Raw genomic sequence first — 19810 nt, forward strand, 5'->3', positions numbered from 1 at the left:
TCGCTCAGATATGACCAGTGACTCTGATCTGTTATTGAGTGACAGTCACACGTGTAGCTCCCTCCATCTTCCCGGCCAACACTGGGGATGGGAAATTCAGCCACGGGCCCATCAGGTACCAGCCACACCTGCAGGTTCTGGTGTCTAGCTTTACGCAGAACAAACTCCAGGCCCAGGTACAAACCCTCACAGCGGATGCTGACGTTGCCCCCGAGCGCCACCACCCTGCTGGGGCTCACCCAGATGGTGGGTTTGGGGCATTCACACTCTGCTTTCAACAAGAGACAGGAGTTAAACAGGGGAGACACAGCCCCCCCCACCTTCCCTCCATCCCAATTCAGTCCATCTGTCATTTAGCCTCTCTGGGAGTCTGTCCCCTACCAGGGTTGGCACTGCCAGACCATGGGGCTCTGAGGCAGGGGGTTCACCCAGACGTAGCTGTGACAAAGAGGGAGATTTTCTTGTGTTTGCCTTGGTTTTCCAATGGTTTGCATGCGGGGGGGTGGGGGTGGGACTCAGTGTCCCTGAGTATTACTGGTTTAACGAGGTGATGGGAGAAGAAGTTTGTTGGTACAGAGGACTGGAGAGGGAACTTGGGACCTCAGCTGACGGCTTGGAGGGTGGAGACCCCAGCAACAGGTGACCTGAAGACCAGAGGACCCAGCTCAGGAGTCACAGCTGGTTCTGGCCAGTGGGAGGACAATGGGCTGCGAAGAGAGGACCCCAGTGACCTGATCAGCCGGTTCAAGCCAGAGGGGGCCAAGGACAGAAGAGGGGAGAGGAGGCCCAGGTGACTCAGTTTACCTACAGAGAAGACAATGGACAGAGGCAGGGCCTGGGGGAGGTGATCTCAGATGCCCAGCTGGGAAGCAGGGGGGCTCTGGGCTGCAGAGGGGGAGCAGACAGTGCCCACTAGGATGCAGAGGAGACTGAGATGTGCTGTGTTGGGGGAAGCCAGGCCTGAGGTTCTGAGCGTTTCCTGTGCTGGGTTCAACGCTCAATAAACCCTCCTGTTTTACACTGGCTGAGAGTCGCTTCTGTCTAGAGAACAGGGTTGCATCATCCCCCTTGCTCTGGCCCAGCTTCCTACAAAACTTAAACCACCTCTGCCGTTTCTCAGCATCATCGTTACTGTCAGTCCCGGGGAGGGGGGTTTGTGGCTGGGGCCATTGCCGGCTCGGCAGCCCCTGGGCCCTGGCTCCTCTGTGCGTCCCCAGTGCGGGGGCAGCTGGGGGAGCATCCCCTGGTAAAGGCCCCTGCTCTGCAGCTCGCCCTGGGGGCAGGGATTCCCCCTCCCTCAGCCCTGAACTTCCAGGAGCTGCTGCTCCCCCCTGGCTGGGGAACACCCCAGCGACACTGTCACTGCTCCCCGGCCAGGCCAGTCCTAGGGCTCTGAGCAGAGACTGGCTCTGAGCATCCTATCATGTGCCAAACTTCTGAGAGTGCAGCTGGGAGTGGGGACATTGAGCCAGGCCCCTCACCTGCTACCACCAGCTGCACGGGGTCGCTGGGTCCGACATGGCGAACGGCTCCGATTTGCTGTGATGGGAGCAACTGTAGCTCAGGTGGGAAATGACGTCCCTCTTTATTCAGCACGAACAGCACACCCTGGCGCTGCCCCCAACACTGGACAGTCACAGCTGCTTAATCCTGTTATAGTTTTGGCCTTCACAGCATCCCCTGGCAACAAGTTCCGTGTGTTGACTTTAGGTTGCATGAAGAAGTTCTTCTTTTTGGTTTTTTTTTAAGATCTGCTGCCTATTAATTTCCTTGGGTGACCACTAGTTATGTTATGTGAAGGAGTAAATAACACTTCCTTATTCACTTCCTTTTCACCAGTCATGATTTTATAGACCTCTGTCATATCGCTCCTTAGTCGTCCCAGGCATTTTAATCTCTCCTCCTGTCTCATACTCCTAATCATTTTAGTTGCCCATCTCTGTACGTTTTCCAGTTCCAATATATCTTTTTGGGGATATATATAGTCGTTGTCACAGAGTCCCCAGGTGATGCTCTGGAACTGCTCCCCACAAAGCCAGTCTGGACTTGGGGAGCTTCCTCTCCCTTGGAGCAGACTATCTTCAGGGCAAGAAGCTCACATGGCTTCACCTCCTGGGTCTCTCCTTGGAGCAATCAGCATCCTCTGCCCCTCCATGCACTTCGCACAGCAAGCCTGCCCCAGCAGGGTCCTGGGGAAGCCAGAGGGTCGTGCACCCCCACTTCACAGTCAGACGTGACTCTCAGCCAGCCAGTAACACAGAGGTTTATTTGATGACAGGAACACGGTCTAAAACAGAGCTTGTAGGTACAGAGAACGGGACCCCCTCAGCCAGGTCCATTCTGGGGGGTAGTGAGCCAGACCCCCACGTCTGCACTTCACTCCTTGTCCCCAGCCAGCTTCAGACGGAAAACCGCTCCAGCCCCTCCTCCTCTGCTCAGCTCCTTTCCCGGGCCAGGAGGCCACCTGACCTCTTTGTCTCCAACACCTTCAGTTGGCACGTTTGCAGAGAAGGGGCCAGGCCATCAGTTGCTAGGAGACAGAGTGCCAGGCATTTAGGTGCACTGGCCCTTTGCTTTGCAGCAATCTCACACCCTTATCCCACCACCTAGATACTTAAGAACTGCACAGGGGACACTGAGGCAACAACATCATATTCAGAGAAAACATTAAGAACATTCCCAGTTCATCACAGTCGTCCCCGTCATTTTAATCTCTCCTCCTGTTTCATTCCCCTAATCATTTTAGTTGCCCATCTCTGTACCTTTCCGAATTCCAATACATCTTTTTTGGGATGGGGTGACCAGGTCTGCAAACAGTTTTCAAGATGTGGGTGCACCGTGGATTTATATAGCGGCTCTATGATATTTTCTGTCCTGTTACCTGCCCCTTTCCTAATGGTTCTTAACCTTCTGTTCTGCTTTTTCACTGTCGCTGCACACTGAGTGGATGTGAACCATCACGTCAGAGAACCATCCACAATGGCTCCAATCTCTCTTTCTTGAGTGGTAACAGCTAATTTAGACCCCATCATTTTGTAAGTAGAGTTGAGATGATGTTTTGCAATGTGCATTACTTTGCATTGATCAACATTGAATTTCATGTGCCATTTTGTTGCCCAATCACGCAGTTTGGTGAGATCCCTTTGTAACTCTTCGCAGTCGGTTTTGGACTTAAGTATCTTGAATTGTTTTGTATCATCTGCAGATTTTTTGCTACCTCACTATTTACCCCTTTTTGTAGATCACTTATGAAGATACCGAACAGTAATGGTCCCAGTACCAACCCCTCAGGGATACCACTATTTATCTCTCTCCATTTTGAAAACTGATAATTTATTCCTACCCTTTTAGATACAATTAACTTAGGTTTAAACAGAGACTGGGAATGGTTGGGTCATTAAACTAATTGAATCTATTTCCGCACGTTAAGTTCTCCTCACAACATCTATGGGTCATCTTGATTATCACTTCAAAGGTTTTTTTTCTCCTGCTGATGATAGCTCATCTCAACTGACTGGACTCTTCCAGTTGGTATGCGTATGTGACGATGTGGTTCTGGCGGGACCCAACTGAGAGTGCCAAATCAGGATCAATTGCTCAAACAAGGCAGTCACAGCCCTAGGCTGGGGTTTCTCCACCTCTAAGGCAAACCAAACCAGCCAGACAAAAAGGACTTCAGTTTCACCCCACTGGCTAACTGGAAGTCACACAAGCAATTTCCTTAGACACTCCAGTCTCCCAGTATCACCACCAGTCCCACACGTCCTGGGGATGAATGGTTATGAAAACCAACACCCCAGTAAAAGAAAAAGGTTCTCTCAATCCCAAAGGACCAAGCCCCAGACCCAGGTCAATATACACATTAGATCTTACCCACAAATCACGCTGTTGCCAATCCTTTAGAATCTAAAATCTAAAGGTTTATTCATAAAAGGAAAAAGATAGAGATGAGAGCTAGAATTGGTTAAATGGAATCAATTACATACAGTAATGGCAAAGTTCTTAGTTCAGGCTTGTAGCAGTGATGGAGTAAACTGCAGGTTTAAATCAAGTCTCTGGAGAACATCCCCGGCTGGGATGGGTCATTCAGTCCTTTGTGCAGAGCTTCAGTTTGTAGCAAAGTCCCTCCAGAGGTAAGAAGCAGGATTGAAGACAAAATGGAGATGAGGCCTCTGCCTTATATAGGCTTTTCCAGGTGTAAGGACACTTCTTTGTTCTTACTGTGGAAAGTTACAGCAAAATGGAGTCTGCAGTCACATGGGCCAGTTTCTGCACACCCTGCTGAGTCACAAGGCGTATCTGCCTCCTCTCAATGGGTCAATTGTGTAGCTAATGGTCCTTAATGGGCCATCAAGCAGGCTAAGCTGAGCTGACACCAACTTGTCTGGGATCTTTCCCAGTAACACAGCACAAGTTTGAAATACAGACAGTATACAGCCAATATTCATAACTTCAACTACAAAAATGATACAGACATACAGACAGCATAATCATAACCAGTAACCCGTAACCTGGTCTTAGACACCTTATATGACCCCCTTTACATAGGATTTGGTGCCACTACAGAACCTTGGTTGCAACCCATGTTCTATATGGTCCCAGTTTATATCAATAACGTCACAGCGTACTTCCACCTTTTCATTTTCTCTGTATGTGTAAATATCTCCTGTCTGTGCGTTCCATTCTATGCATCCGAAGAAGTGAGCTGTAGCCCACAAAAGCTCATGCTGAAATAAATTTGTTAGTCTCTAAGGTGCCACAAGTACTCCTATCTTTTAACCAGTTACTGATCCATGAGAAAACCTTCCCTCTTATCCCATGGTGGCTTACTTTGCAAAAGTCAACTTAGATTATTCTTTTTTAAATTTATATTTGTTTTAGAAATCTAGAACTGTTATGTGTTTTGATGAAATTTGCATTATCCTCATGTGAAATTTGCATTATCCTAACAAAACATTTAATTTATTTCTATCTCTTTGATATGTTGCAGGTCAAAGTGAAAATGAAAAGACAAAAAAAAATGTAACAATTTTTCCACTCAAAGGCCTCAAAAACCAACCAAGGTGAAGAACACACCCAGAACCAGGAACATATCAAAATGTCATCTGAAGGTTCAAGCGCTGTATCTACATCCGACCATCCCGAAGCACAAATACAGCTACCTACTGAAGTGTCTCCAAAACCCAAAGGCAGTTCCCGATGTCTGTTGGTCAAAGTGTTCCCATTTATTGACGTTACAAAAGACAGCTACTGGTGCAAATCTTGCAAAAAAGCTTACGAAGAAGGAAAGCTTCCCAGTGCTGTAATTGGTAAAAGTGGCGGAGCTTGGTTTGCCAGACCGATCAGCAAAGCCAATGCTGACAAACTACGTGAAAAGGCTGCAAAACACCAGGCATCTGGACTGCATCACCATGCAGAAAGCTTTATAAGCCAATCACTTTGAAAGCCAATTTTAGAAGTACTTAATGAGGCTGTTAAGACTGCTGGAGACACAACATAGTTTGTGCGAACAAACATGACTGTGGCATCCTACTTTCTATTTAAGCAGGAGATGCCACACACTACTAACTGGAGGCCAATGTTAAGTGCACTGTCACTTGTTCATCCTGAACTTGAACAGTGGTCGACCAGCAAATGCTCACTATCTTTCTGCAAGAAACTCATCTGACTGGCTAGACGCATGTGGTGCAACAGTGAAAGACTCAACAGTTGAAAAAGTGAAGAACTCTCTCACCACATTCAAAACGTTTGCATACATGGCTGATGAATTCACCAATGCAAACAGGCATCAAGTATGAAGACATTGTGTACGTTATCTTAATGTCAGGGGTAGGCCAGTAGATGCGTTTCTAGATGTTCAGGTTGTAGAAGACACATTGGCTGCATTTGTGACAACCCACATGTTAGAAGATTTAAATGCTGGTCAGTTGGAGCCCAAACAGACGGCTGCTTGTGTATTTGATGGAGCTAAAATATTCTCTGGAAGACATAGGAGAGCACAAGCTTTGCTCAGAGAAAAGTGTAACCCTAACCTCTCCTAGACACACTGCAGAGGTCATCTACTCCAACTAGCGCTAGTATGAGCGGCAGACTCTTCAAATGAAATTTTAAAAGCTATATATGTAATGTCTTCATTATATTCTTTTTTCAGCAAGAGTCCAAAAAGACTGACTATCTTGAAAAATATAGAAGATACACTGGGACTGAAGTTCATATTAGGCCAATCTCCGGTCCCAGACACACCCCTGGGAACCTCCATCTTGCAGTGCCCAGTTCTGCTGCTGGACGCTGCAAACTTCTATGAGTTCATCAATTTACCAAAGAAATTGCTATATACCAGGCTTGTTATCCCAAGGGCAGTCTCTGACACACTTCAAACCAAACGCGCTGCTTCAGGTAGAAAAACAAACACATTTGTTAACTGCAAAAGATGGCTTTTAAGTGATTATAAGTCAAAACACAAGAAGTCAGATTTGGTCAAATGAAATAAAAGAAAAACGCATTCTGAGCTGATCTTAGCACTTTCAGTTCCCTTACAAACTTAGATGCTTCTCACCACAGGGTGCCTGGTTGCCCTTCAGCCAGACTCTCCCCTTCGATCAGCGCTTCAGTCGCTGGGTGGTGGTGTCTATAGATGGAGGTGGAAGAGAGAGAGCCTGGCAAATGTCTCTCCCTCTTACCATGTCCTTTCTTCCCTCTTGGATGTACCCCTCGTTCATGGTCAGGTGAGCATTACCTCATCCCAAACTGACCAAGGGAAAGGGGTGACTTGCTGGAGAGTCCAATAGATCCTTTGTTGCTGCCTCGGCCAGTGTCCTTTGTTCCTGTGAGGCTGGGCTGGGTTTGTCCCGTACATGCCCTGATGAACTGCCCCTCTGCTCCTAGGGAGTTTTGCCCGGGCTTGTTTTAAGCCATGAAGACACATTTTCAGCCTCATAACTATATACATGAAATTACAACCTATAACATCACTGTAACAACCATGCTCGGTGCATCATGAACCTTCTGAAGACACCTGAGATGACAAACTTTGCATATTATTAGTATTATCATATTTTAAGGATGAACATGGGGGTGGAGGGTGTTCCCCCCGAGGTACAGAGTGTCACTTGTGGGGACTAGCAGACCTAGGGGTGCTCTTTAACCAGGAGTTAAGGGAAACTGAGGCAACAGGGAGACAGCCGATGTCTGAGCAGGCGGATGTGGGTCAGTTGTGTCTCTGCAGGCTGATCTGTAGGTCCGGAGGCTGCAGGGGCCGGGGCTGGGAAGCATCTCATGCAGGGGCCATGATGGCGGAGCTGAGGGAACTCTTTCTCTGCTCATCACTGAATGGTAACAAAACCTCGTTTAATGGAAAACTGCTCCCCACCCCCTGCAGGGGGGATTCAGAAATGTCCAGCTCCGAGTCCTAGCCCCCGCACTGCTCCTTGCAAGTGGCGATTCCCATGTCACTTGAGAACCAGGGTCTGGGGCCCTTGCGGGGAAGTTCCAAGGGGGGGGATTAGCTGTGGGGCTCTCCCTGTGTCCACGTTGTCTGGCCCGAGGTCCCGAGGAGGGGAACATCGGGGTCACAGGATGATGACCCCCCAATCTCTCGTACGGGCACCACCCAGGGATCACTTCTCCTCAGCCCCCTCCCCCCCTGCAGTCTGGCTTACGACAATGGATCCCCCAGCACAGTGGGGAAGGGACGACCCCATGGAGGGGCTGTAAACAGCCAGTGCCAATTGGTCACGGGCACCAGACCCTTCTGCAGCTTCACCCAGGGTCAGGCTGTGAACCGTGGGGTCCTGCCCAACTGATGTCGTTCCCCAGAAGGGCTGCAACCCAGCGCCGGGCGAAGGGTCTCTGTATAACCAGTTCCATGGGGGAACAGGGGACACTTACCAGGGTCTGCGTCTCTTTACATTCATCGATGGGGACGTCTGTGGAACAGAGCCACCCGCTGAGCTGCACCCCTGGTTGGCCCAGAGCAGAACCGGGGCTCAGAGCCCGGCAGAGCCACCCCTCCCCTGCCCCACAGCATGGGCCAGGGTCATTAGCCCCGTGTTACAGAGAGGAAAACTGAGGCACAGAAATGTCTGGGGGTTACAGGGGAACAGGAGCTGGGCATCCGATGCCTGTATTCTCACCCTGGCTCAGGAGGGGAATGGGGTCTAGTGGTTAGAGCAGGGGGCCGGGAGCCAGGAGTGGATGGGGAACTAGAGCGGGAAGGGAGAGTGGCCCCAGGGAGCTCCTAGGAGTCCAACACTCTCAGCTGACACCGGCTACCTCTGGGACCCTCTCCTTAGCCCCGCCCGGCAGCCGCTGTAAATCAGGCCCCGCCCAATCTAAGTGGTGTCCCCACAAGCCCCTCCCCTCCACCAGGGGTCCTCCCCCACCCTGGTACTCCCCTGGGTGTATTACTCACAGACGTTTTCTTCCTGAGCCGGTACCTTTAATGCCACCATAGGTCTGGTGCTAAAAGAAAAAATTCCCTTGTAAATGTCATGTTCCCCCACCTGCAGGGAGATTCTTCAACACACCCGGAGAGCCCATTATCCTGCCTCACACTGAACCCAGTTCCCTAAGTCTCCTGCCCCAACCACCAGACCCCACCCGAACTCCGCTATAACCACTAGACCCCACTCTCCTCCCCAAGCTGGGGAGAGAACCCAGGAGCCCTGTGACCCAGGCAGGTTGATCAGGAGGAGCAGGATCCAGGTTCCTACCTGCTCGATCTCGATGTGGCTCCTTTCCCTGCAGAGGGACAGAAAGCAGAATCCCCCATGAGCCGACTGGGATCCCCCTGTCCCAGCACCCGGCCACTTTCACCCCACAGGGCACCACGGATGGAAGGCAGCACAACACCAGAGCATGTGCCAGGGGGAGGGGCAGATTAACTGGGGGTCTTTTCCTGTCCCCAATCCTCCCTCGTTAGTGACTCGTTATAATGAACCTGATCCATAGGTTGGCTCCCCTGGGACCCCATGTACCGGACAGGCACGGTACCGATGGCTCTTTATAGAGGGACCCCTCAGCTGGTGCTGAGATGTGGCTCCTCTAGGGTGGGACAGCTCTGTGTGGACAGGAATTACACATGCAGCAGTGCCCTCTGCAGAGCCCCCCTGCTCCTTGGCTTTCGCGGCACAGTTCCCCATCCCAACCATGACCCCATCCCGCCCTGCTTAGCGGCACGTTTAACCCTTCCCTCGCTGGGCGGGGCACTCACTGGCTCGGATTTTTCTGAAGCAGACGAAGGCCACGAGGAGGAGGAGGAGAATGGCAGCTGCCACAATCACTCCAGCGATGATGTGGCTGGTCAGATCTGGTGGTTCCGATCCGTCTGGGAAACAGTAGCAGCCGTGAGTGCCGGCGATGGATGGCTGGTCTGTTCCCCCCACCCCAGCCCTTCCCATCCCAGGTGGTGCCCAAGGGGTTGGGATACCGCAGGGCACAGCCAGCAGAAAATTCTATGTGGAGGATGTTGGGGGGGGCCCCAGGGCATCAAGTGGGGTCAGAGCCAGCAAGATATGGGGCATTTGTAGCACTAGAGGCACTGGGCTGCAGGGGCTCAGTAGGGGGCGCTCTCCCCATCAGTCAGGGCTGGCCCTGTTGCCCTAGCACGGCGCTAGGGGGCGCTGTCTGATCCAGCCTGGTTGTTATTTAAGGCATTTCACCCCCTTCCTCATGGCCACACCTGCCCAGGCCAACGGGCCCATCTAGCCCGGTATCCCGCCTCCCATGCTGGCTGCTCCTGGCTGCTTTGCAGGGAGCTCCAGGGCAACCCCCACCCCCTGCAGACACTGCTGGGCCCAGTGGCACCCAGAGGAAGCCTCCGGCTGCCCCATTAGCAGTGGGTTCGTGTCAGAGCAGGAGACTTCACTCCCCTCCCAAATCCAATGGTGAGGGGGAGTCACTGCCCCTAAGAACAGCCTGCCTCCCTCCCTCCCCCTGGGCAACCACTAGAGAGAAGCTGCCCCATAATCTGTGACTCAATAGATTCCCCTTCTGGCCCTGGGCTGCCCGGGCGGGAGGGAGCCGGGGCCGCTCCAGGCTGGGTCGGGTCTGTTCCCCCTGCGGGAATAGAACCAATGTCTGTTGAGGTGGGGGGAGGGGCTGAAACACCGACTCAGAGTTCGCCCCACACTGGGGGGCCCCAGAGCCTTGGCCGCTGGTAGAACAGGACAGGAGAAGCCCCAGCACCCTGACCCGCAGAAGCATGGGGGTTGGGGGGGTGACAGGGGAAGCTTAGCACCAGGATCTCCCCTGCGGCCCCGGGACGGGAGGACTCTCGCTATCTGCCATGGCCTCAGGGCTGGGGGACTCTCACTCCCCGCTGCATCCCGGGGCCAGGGCGTGGGGACAGAGCTTCTCTGGTCTGAGGGTCACAGTGTGTGTGTGGTGGGGCAGAAAATAGCGAATGGGTTGTGGGGCTGCAGTGTGAGGACAGAATGGGGTGGAGCTCTGGGTGGAATAGGGGTGGGGCCCCGGGAAGGGGCAGAAAGGGGCGGGGCTGGGGGCGGGGCAGCAGGTCGAGGAGGCGGAACAGGAGAGGGACGCGGGTGGAAGCGGGGGAGGGATTCCTCTTGCTCTGGCCCAGGGTCCCAGGCAACCTTAATCCACCTCTGCCGTGACTCAGCATCGATCGTCATTGTCAGTTGGGGAAGGGGGGGTTGTGGCTGGGCAGCCCCTGGACCCATAGATGCCAACATCTGCTGGCACCGGTGTGTGCTCGATCCCCCTCTGCCCCTCGCCCCACCCCGACTCCATCCCTGCCCCACCCCCTCCCACCCACATTCCAACCCCCCTGCAAAATCCACACCCCAACTCCACCCCCTCCCTGCCCCTATTCCAACCCCTTCCCCAAATCCCTGCCTCCTCCCCTGAGCGCGCCGAGTTCCTGCTTGTGACAAAGTGTGTGTGTGTGGGGGGGGGTTCTTGTTTTTTCTGTGTTTTCCAGGGGTTGCATGCAGAGGGGGTGGGACTCAGTGTCCCCGGGCGTTACTGGTTTAACGTGGTGAGGGGAGAGGGAGTTTGTTGGTACAGAGACCGGAGAGGGAACTTGGGACCCCAGCCAATGGCCTGGAGGATGCAGACTCCAGCAACTGGGGACCTGGTGACCAGGAGACCCAGCTCAGGAGTCACAGCCGGTTCTGGGCAGTGGGAGGACAATGGGCTGCGGGGAGAGGACCCTATGACCTGACCAGCCAGAGGAGGGCTGAGAGGAGAGGAGACTCAGAACGTCCTGTTTACGACCCTGTTTCCCTGCAGAGAAGACAATGGACAGAGGTGGGGTTGGGACCCATGATATCTGATGCCCAGCTGGGAAGCAGGGGTCTCTGGATTGGAGACGGGGAGCAGGCAGAGCCCACCTGGATGCAGGGGGACTGGGATGTGCTGGGCTGAAGGAGGCAAGGCCTGAAGCCCTGAGAGTTTCCTCTGCTGGGTTCAACTCTCAATAAACCCTCCTGTTTTACGCTGGCTGAGAGTCGCTCCAGGCTAGAGAACAGGGGGTATCAAGGCCCCAGGGGTCTAGAGCGAGTGGACTCCCTAAGGGGGCCCACAGCAGAGACAGACGTGCTAAGCCTCAGAGAGGTGCAGCTCCAGGAGGTTCAGGGGCCTAACCCCAAGAGACAGTGGACTCCCGAGAAGGGCTGTCTCACTGAAAGGGGCACCCCCCACGGACTGCATGGGGCCACGAGTGGGCACGATCTGTGAGGCCATGACAATGATTCTCCCCTCTTACCTCCTGGAGCTTGTTACGCCGTGAAACAGCTGTTTTGCAGCAGCAAGCGGTGGGAGGTAGGCGGAGAAGCAGGGACGTGGTGCGCTCAGGGGACAAGGCGGAGGTAAGGTGGGGAGGAGACATTGGCTGTTTGTGGGTGCAGAGCACCCACCAATTTTTCCCCATGAATGTTCTAGCCCTGGAGCACCAGGATTCGACGCCTATGCCTGGGCCCTGACTCTTCTGTGCATCCCCAGTGCGGGAGCAGCCGGGGGAGCATCCTGAATGAACCTCCAGGAGCTGCTGCTCCCCCCTGGCTGGGGAACCCCCAAGTGACTCCATACCAGATCCATGACATTATGTCCCCTTTGCTGGGGCCAGGGCGACCCTGGTTCTGAGCGTCCCATCAGTGCAGAAACCCCCTATGGGTCCGGCTGGGGGTGGGGCTGGGAGCCAGAACCTGCTGCAATGATCTCAACGGGGTCACTGAGCTCTGAGGAGATGAAGGGCTCTGACTGGGGCCGGTAGCTGCAGCTGTAGTTCCCTCCGTGCTGCCGGCCCACGGTGGGGATGCGGAACTCGACCACTTCCCCAGCAGGGTCCATGTGTTGCTGCGGGTTCAGGTCTCCAGCCTTGTAGAGGAAGAACCTCACGTCCCGGCGCTGCCCCTGACACCGGATGGTGGCATCTGCCCCTGGCATGGTGACGTTCAGAGAGATGTTGGGTCTGGGTAAGCTGGGATCTGCGCACAGGAGACAGACACTGAGAACCAGACCCGGGCACCCACCCAGCCCCAGCTGGCCCCAACCACATGTAGATCCAGGGCCCAGGGAGAGAGATTCTCTCCCAGATCCCAGAGTTCCCCCCCCCCCCCCCCCCCCCCCCCAGAATCCAGGCCCGGCGAGCTGGGCTCCCACTCCACAGACACCGAGTCACAGTTCCCTAGTGCTTGGGATCCTCATATGCCATGTGTGGCCCCTGCCTCATCCACTGTCCTCACAGAGCGACTCACGGGCTGGTCTCTGGCAGGGCCTGAGCCCCACACAGGAAGGGAGGCAGCCCCCCAGGAGGCAGGGAGGGGTCATTATCCCCATTCTACACAGGAGGAAACTGAACCACAACCAGATTCACTTTCCTCAGTGTGCTCCCAGGGACAGGGACCATCTCTTCACTCTGTGTTTATGCAGCGCCTGGCACAACGGGGCCCTGATCATGACGGGGCCCCTACTTGCTCCCTCAACACAAGAGATCCATCACTACTGAGGATCCAGCGCTACTTGCAGACGTCTTCACTAACTGTGGGTGTCTCAGTTTGTGGGCACTCGACCTGAGATCCCCCAAGATTTAGCCCCCTCCCCACAAGAAAGGACACTTTTGAAAACTGTGACGTGCTCCCGTCACACAGAGTCTGTGGCTGCGCCAGGAGCTGGGCCAGATCACCTGGGTCTCAGCCCAGCATCGTGTCCTCCAAGCCACCACTTCTCCTTTAACACCTGCCTCATTCAGCCCAGGCCAGGGCACTGCCTGGGGCAGGGCCTGGAGAACAGAGGGGATGGGATCAGGGGATTAAATAGCGACTCACGGTTCCTACACACAAGGGGCAGCGTTAAAGTAGCCTCCCTGCCCCGAGTCTCCAGGGGCTGCTGCTCCCCCCTGGCTGGGGAACCCCCCACTGACTCTGTCCCTGCTTCCCGGCCGGGCGTCCCCTCTGCAGGCTCAGGGCTCAGGGCAGAGCCTGGCTCTGAGCATCCCATTGGCACCGAGCCCCCGTGAGGATCTGGCTGGGGGTGGGGCTGGGAATGGGGACACTGAGCTGGGCCCCTCACCTCTCACCACCAGCTCCATGAGGTCGCTGGGGTCCGACATGGCAGACGGCTCCGACTGGCTGTGATAGGAGCAGCTGTAGCTCCCGCCGTGCTCCTGGCGCACGTTGTTGATGTGAAACAGAGCGAGAAAGTCCGAATTCACACTTTGGACATAGCGTCCCTCTTTATTCAGCATGAACTGCAGGCCCTGGTTCTGGCCGCAACACTGGACAGTCACGGCTCCCCCCAGGAAGACCCCCCAGCTGGGGCTCAGCAGGGAGATGCTGGGTTTGGGGTAGCTGGGCTCTGTAGTGGGAAGCAGACAAACCGTGAGACATAGGCCCCGTCACTCACTCCTGGGGCCCATCCTCACCACACGGCCTCAGTGGTGGGTCAGACCCAGCGGCCCTGGGGACGGGCTCCTGGATGCCTTTCCACAGGGGCCAGAGTTTCCTGTGAGCCCTGGGCTAACAGCATGAGACACGGAGCAACCCCAGCCCCTGGGGGCCCAAAGCTCTGCTCCCCGGTGGGTGACAGGCCAGGCCAGTCTCCAGGGTCCATTCACTCCCTGACTTCTCTGCTGGGAGGGCTGGGAGCCAGGACTCCTGGGTTCTGTCCCCAGCTCTGGGAGGGGAGTGGGGTCTAGTGGGGAGAGCAGGGGGAATGGGGGCCAGGACTCCTAGGTTCTCTGCACAGCACCACCACTGACTGATAGGGGACTGTGCAAGTCTCTACTATACACTGAGGTTTATAACCTTCAGCTTCGCCCATCACCCTGTAAGTGATGTGTTACCTGGGAAAGGATCCCCCTAGTCTGCACCTCCCCCTGGGGGCAGGGATCCTCCCTTCCTCTGTCCCAAATCTCCGGGGGCTGCTTCTCCCCCCTGGCTGGGAACCCCCCCAATGTCTCCATCCCCACTCCCCAGCCAGGCATCCCCTCTGCTGGGCCCAGGGCTTTACGCAGAAAGAACTCCGTGCCCGGGTACAAACCCTGCCCCGAGTGCCACCACCCAGATTGTGGGTTTGGGAAATTCTCACCCCGATGTCAAGAAGAGACAGGAGTTAAACAGGGGAGACACCCCACCCCTGCCTCCCTCCCGCCCCAATTCACTCCATCCATCATTCAGTCTCTCTAGGAGTCTGTCCCCTACCAGGGTTGGCACTGCCTGACCATGGGGCTCTGTGGCAGGGGGTTCACCCAAACGTCGCTCAGAACCCAGCTGCATGAGAGATCATCTGTGCCCCCACCCACTCCAGCCCCACCTGAGGCCAGCCAGAGAGCCTGACCAGTTGGCCCCCTGCAGCTCTGCCCCCCAGCCTGGAGTTGGAAATAGCATCTGTGACCACAGATTGTGGGAGTCACACATGATTCACCTTTCCCCAGGCCAGGGAACAGGGGGCTGCGAGTGCAGGGGAGGGAGCTGTTGGGGGGTGGATCTGGGGGTGGGGGCAGATCTGGAGGGCTCTCCCCATGGCTGCACTGACCAAGAACGTTTCGGGTACCCCAAGGGGGATCTAGAGCCCCTGACTGGCCCCCACTTCCCCATCCAACTTCTGATCCTTCCTGACTGCCCCCTGGGACCCTTGCCCTCATTCAATCTCCCTGTTCCCTGCCCTCTGACCGCCCTGACCCCTATCCACCCCCCCCAAACTCCCCTGCCCTATTCCAACACCCCCTCCCTGCTCCCTTACCGCACTGGAGGCTGGGCCGGGGGCACTGGACCAGGCCGGGGTTGAGCCAGAGCCGCTTGGCAGGGCCCAGGCCCAGGGGGGAGCCGCTTGGCCGGAGCCAGGCTTGGCAAGGTAAGCTGGGGCTGGGGAGCGAGGAGGGCTCCAGGGAGGCACGGCACAGCCCAGTCCTGCTCCGGCCGAGCGCCCCGGACCTGGCCTGGCCCAGGCCTGGTTGAGCAGCCTCAGCCCCGGCTGAGCGGCTCTGGCCCAGCCTGAGGCCGAAGTCGCTCAACCGGGGCCAGAGCCAGTGCTGCTCAACCAGGCCTGGGCCAGAGCCAGGGCGCTAGCAGCTGGAGCTGGGGCGCTCGGCCGGACCCGGGACCGGAACCGGGGCGCTCGCAGCTGGAGCTGGGGCGCTCGACCGGAGCCGGGGCCGGAGCCGGAGCCGGGGCGCTCGCAGCTGGAGCAGGGCTGGGCTAGGCCACGCCACCCCTCCCTGGAGCCCTCCTGGCTCCCCCGCCCCAGCTTACACTGCCAAGCTGCTTCTCGCTTCTGAGCCCTCCTGAGTCCCAGGCTTCCCGCGCGAACATTTGATTCGCGGGAAGCAGGGGAGGGGAGGAGAAGCCTCGGGAGCGTTCAGGGGAGTTGCCCAGGAAGCAGAGCTGAGCTGGGGCCAGGAGCGGGGCTGCCCTTTTAGAACCGATTGTCCTGGAACAATCGGTTCTAAAAGAGTTTCTAAATTTAACAACCAGTTCCTGCGAACCGGTGAGAACTGGCTCCAGCTCACCACTGGTTCAAATCCCAGCTGCTTTGCCAGAGTCCGGGAGCCAGATTCAGCTCCTAGCTGCACCATGAGTGCGTTGGGGGCACAGAACGGGGCTGGGTCTGAGCTCCCAGGGGGAGTTTGGGTTGAGTTTTGGGGAAGGTTCAGGACTCAGTTCCTCTTTTCCCCACCCCGTGCATCCCCTCCCTCATTCTTGATGTTACCCTCCTCCCCACAGACTGATACTCACCTCCCCACACCCCACTGTGCCCGGCCAGCCAGCAGCCTGGAAAGGAGACAGCTCATTAATGGCCAGATCCCAGAGCAACTGGATCCTACACCCTGGTCTCAGACCCTCACCCCCGCCCATGGGCACACCCCTGGTCTCAGATTTCCCCCCCGACCCCAAAGGACACCGGTCCTGGCTGTCTCCGACACTCACCGAGGAGGAGGAGGATGGTCAGAGCAGACTCCATGATGGGGCAGTGGGGGCCCGTCGGTCCTGCCACCTACACCCCAGCGCTGAGCTCCACCCAGCCTGAGGCCCGAGTGCGAGGGCAGTGAGGAACTGCGCCAGCTGCTGCAGTCCCAGGAAGCTCGTGATGCACCCAGCCCCTTTCTTTCCATTGAATGGTTTCTTTGTGTCAGGGTTCTCTCTATCCCAGACTTTTCAGGTTCGTCATCTGACGGCAAAGAGACAAACCACCCAGCAAAGTCCAAATACCAAGTTCTTTATTAATGCACGGATATGTCAACAAAGAACCAGCCCGTTCTCCACATAGAACCAGCCCCTCCCCTCTGCAGATTCAAACTGTGTTTTATTAGCTGCTCCGTCGCGTCATCACTTACATCGTGTCATCACTGTGTCTTTCCAGTTACACTTTCCCAGCATCCAAGAGAAAAACAAAGAGCAACTGTTATTTCTTGAGAAGCTTCAAAAAGGTATAAGTTGCTTCAAAGCAGCTGCTGCAAGTATTTTTCCCAGACCCTGCAAGCACTGTCTTATCTAGCAAGGTCATAAATCTGGCCTATTACCCCAGCCAGTAAATTTTTTTTCTTCAATAGGCCTTGCCGTGTTATTACTAAGCAAAACAAGCCATCAAGGCAAACCCATCAAGTCCCCCCTTTGTTCCTAGAGGACCCACCAGAGGGACTTAAGAAACACAACTTAAATTATACTACAAAGTAAGGATGCCTCGCTTTAAGGGTTGGATTACACATTTGGGACATTAAACTTATAATTTGGTGAAAGCACAAACAACAACATTGTAAGCATACAAAGATTACAACAAGCCCCAAAACCAAAAAACCCCCAGTAAATATGTGTTGCCCCAACCTGCTGGAAGGGTTTTATAAGCTGTATGATTACATAGCCAATACCAGCCAGATCCTTTAGGGACGTGCCAAGAGGAACTGGAATAAGTTTTGATAGTGATTTTACAGCTTGTGAAATTACCCACAAAACTGCTTTTGTCTGAGGAGTGCCGGGTTATGCAGAAAGCATAAGAGCCCTGGGCTACCATATCAATGGACCAAGTCTGGATCCACGAAACAGACAAGCTGGTGAAAGCACTGTCCCAAGATGTGACATTTTCCCATGACCTGAGAGATACAGGTACCCCTAACAACGGGATACCTTGACCAAAGTGCGTGGGGGTATGAACACAAATCCAGCATTGTGTTTGGTTTACACTTTGCACTATAGCACCTATAGCACCTGTTAAATCCAGAAAACTATTTCCTGTTGTCACGGAGTTCCCGGGCGATGCTCTGGAACTGCTCCCCACAAAGCCAGTCAGGACTTTGGGGAGCCTCCTCTCCCTTGGAGCAGACTTGTTCAGGGCAAGAAGCTCACACATCTTCACCTCCTGCGTCTCTCCTCGGAGCATTCAGCATCCTCTGCCCCTCCATGCGCTTCCCACAGCGAGCCCACCCAGGCGAGGTCCTGGGGAAGCCACAGGGTCCTGCACCCCCACTTAACAGTTAGACGTGACTCTCAGCCAGCCAGTAAAACAGAGGTTTATTCGATGACAGGAACAGGGTCTAAAACAGAGCTTGTAGATACAGTGAACCGGACCCCTCGGCCGGGTCCATTCTGGGGCCAGTGAGCCAGACCCCCACGTCTGCCCTCAGCCAGCTCCAGACTAACAACCCCATCCAGCCCCTCCTCTCTGCTCAGCTCCTTTCCCGGGCCAGGAGGTCACCTGATCCCTTTGTCTCCAACACCTTCAGCTGGCACCTTTGCAGAGGAGGGGCCCAGGCCATCAGTTGCTAGGAAAGTGTCAGGCATTTAGGTGCACTGGCCCTTTGCTCTGCAGCAATCACACACCCTTATCCCACCACCTAGATATTAAGAACTGCAAAGGGGACACTGAGGCACCAACACAGTATTCAGAGCAACATTAAGAACATTCCCAGTTCGTCACACCTGTCCAACCATTAAGTACTTTTCAGGTAACGGGTTGAGACCAATCAACATTCTTTTTGGCACCTCGCATATTTCTTAGACGTCCAGAAGGAAGGTGATCTCGATATAGGACAGGGGGTTCTAACCAGGCCAAATAGCATGAGCCCTTCCAGGAGACAGGCAAGCTTAATTCAGCCTTTTCTCCACAAACCCAGTAGACTCCAAACAAGGGATTAGATATAACAGATGCAGTATATTGGGGGTTGTAATACCATCCAGTCCAGGCAGACAGACATCAAAAACTATTATCAGGACACTGACACACAGAGTACGCAGTACCCAAAGAATTAAAAGAATGCTTTTTTATGCAGCATATGCGAATGATCTCTAAACGCTCCAGCACTGCGGTGCAATCAGTATGCGATAGATCTGGTGCTACAAAGCAATCTATTCTGGTAAACACATGAGGTTTATCCAATACCAACCGATTAAACAAGCTGCAAAAGTTAGCAGGGAAAATATACCAGGACTTTCCATGTCGGGGTAAACCTTGTACAAGAGTACAATCAGGTCCCCGTCTTTCACCAAAATGGGTTCCATTAAAATAGGCTTTACAATTGCTAAGACCTACAGGCACATTTCTTGAACACAGGAGGCACCACTCACCAGGTCGCTTCCACACTGTAAGGTATCTATTCGTCTGGATTCCTGAATCTGCCCAAGTTAGGTTCTGCAAGCCTGAGGAGTCCTTCCATGAAGGAGTCCTTGTCATATTCCTAGGGCTAAGAGGTATGGGGATCATGGGAAGACCTCGGTGCCTATCTACTGGCATTAAGGAGCATACCCAACATGAAACGTTATTCAGTGCTGGCATACGGGCTTTCATTTCATGAGCAAAGCGAATAAAGGCCTTATGTTCATATCCCCTAGTTAGTCCAACCACCATAAAGGAAAAACAGACAATACACAAATGAGTCCACCAACTCCCCAGACAACTGTTCATTGCCATCCCTTGGGGAATGTGCACCTTCTACTTCTGCTTGAGTTTTAGCCTCAGGTCACCCAAAGGGGTAGCAGTCCGTGTGTCCTGGGCACAGGGGTCGCCTGCTTTTGGCTCACCTGGTTCGCGGTGGGGTGAACGTGCGTGGCTCCCTCGAAGTTCGATGCCGTCTGCTTCTGGGGAACCCTTTACCAGGTCAGGCTCCCTAGCGAGGCTCCTTTTAACTCTGGTGTGATGAATCCAAGTGGGAAGTTCCTTGACCCAAACAGCAGTAGGGCTCACCAGGATAGTCTCAAACGCAGGGCCGGTGCAAGGATGTTTCCCGCCCAAGGTGAAACTTCTACCTTGTGCCCCCCATGCCCCTGCCCTGAGGCAACCCCCCCGCAGCAGCTCCCCCCTCCATCCTGAGGTGCCTCCCCTTGCGGCAGCTCCCCACTTCCCACCCTCTGCCCTGAGA

At 54.7% G+C, this 19810-nt stretch overlaps 1 protein-coding gene across 1 annotated transcript in view; it reads right to left on the reverse strand.

Moving 5' to 3' along the window:
• The window catches only part of LOC116832313 (alpha-1B-glycoprotein-like), a 180073-nt gene that overhangs the window by 6603 nt on the left and 153660 nt on the right, over positions 1 to 19810 (reverse strand). The gene's annotated exons all lie outside the window — the stretch shown is intronic.

Source organism: Chelonoidis abingdonii, chromosome 11 (assembly GCF_003597395.2).
Source record: "Chelonoidis abingdonii isolate Lonesome George chromosome 11, CheloAbing_2.0, whole genome shotgun sequence".
NCBI classification, from domain to species: Eukaryota; Metazoa; Chordata; order Testudines; family Testudinidae; genus Chelonoidis; species Chelonoidis abingdonii.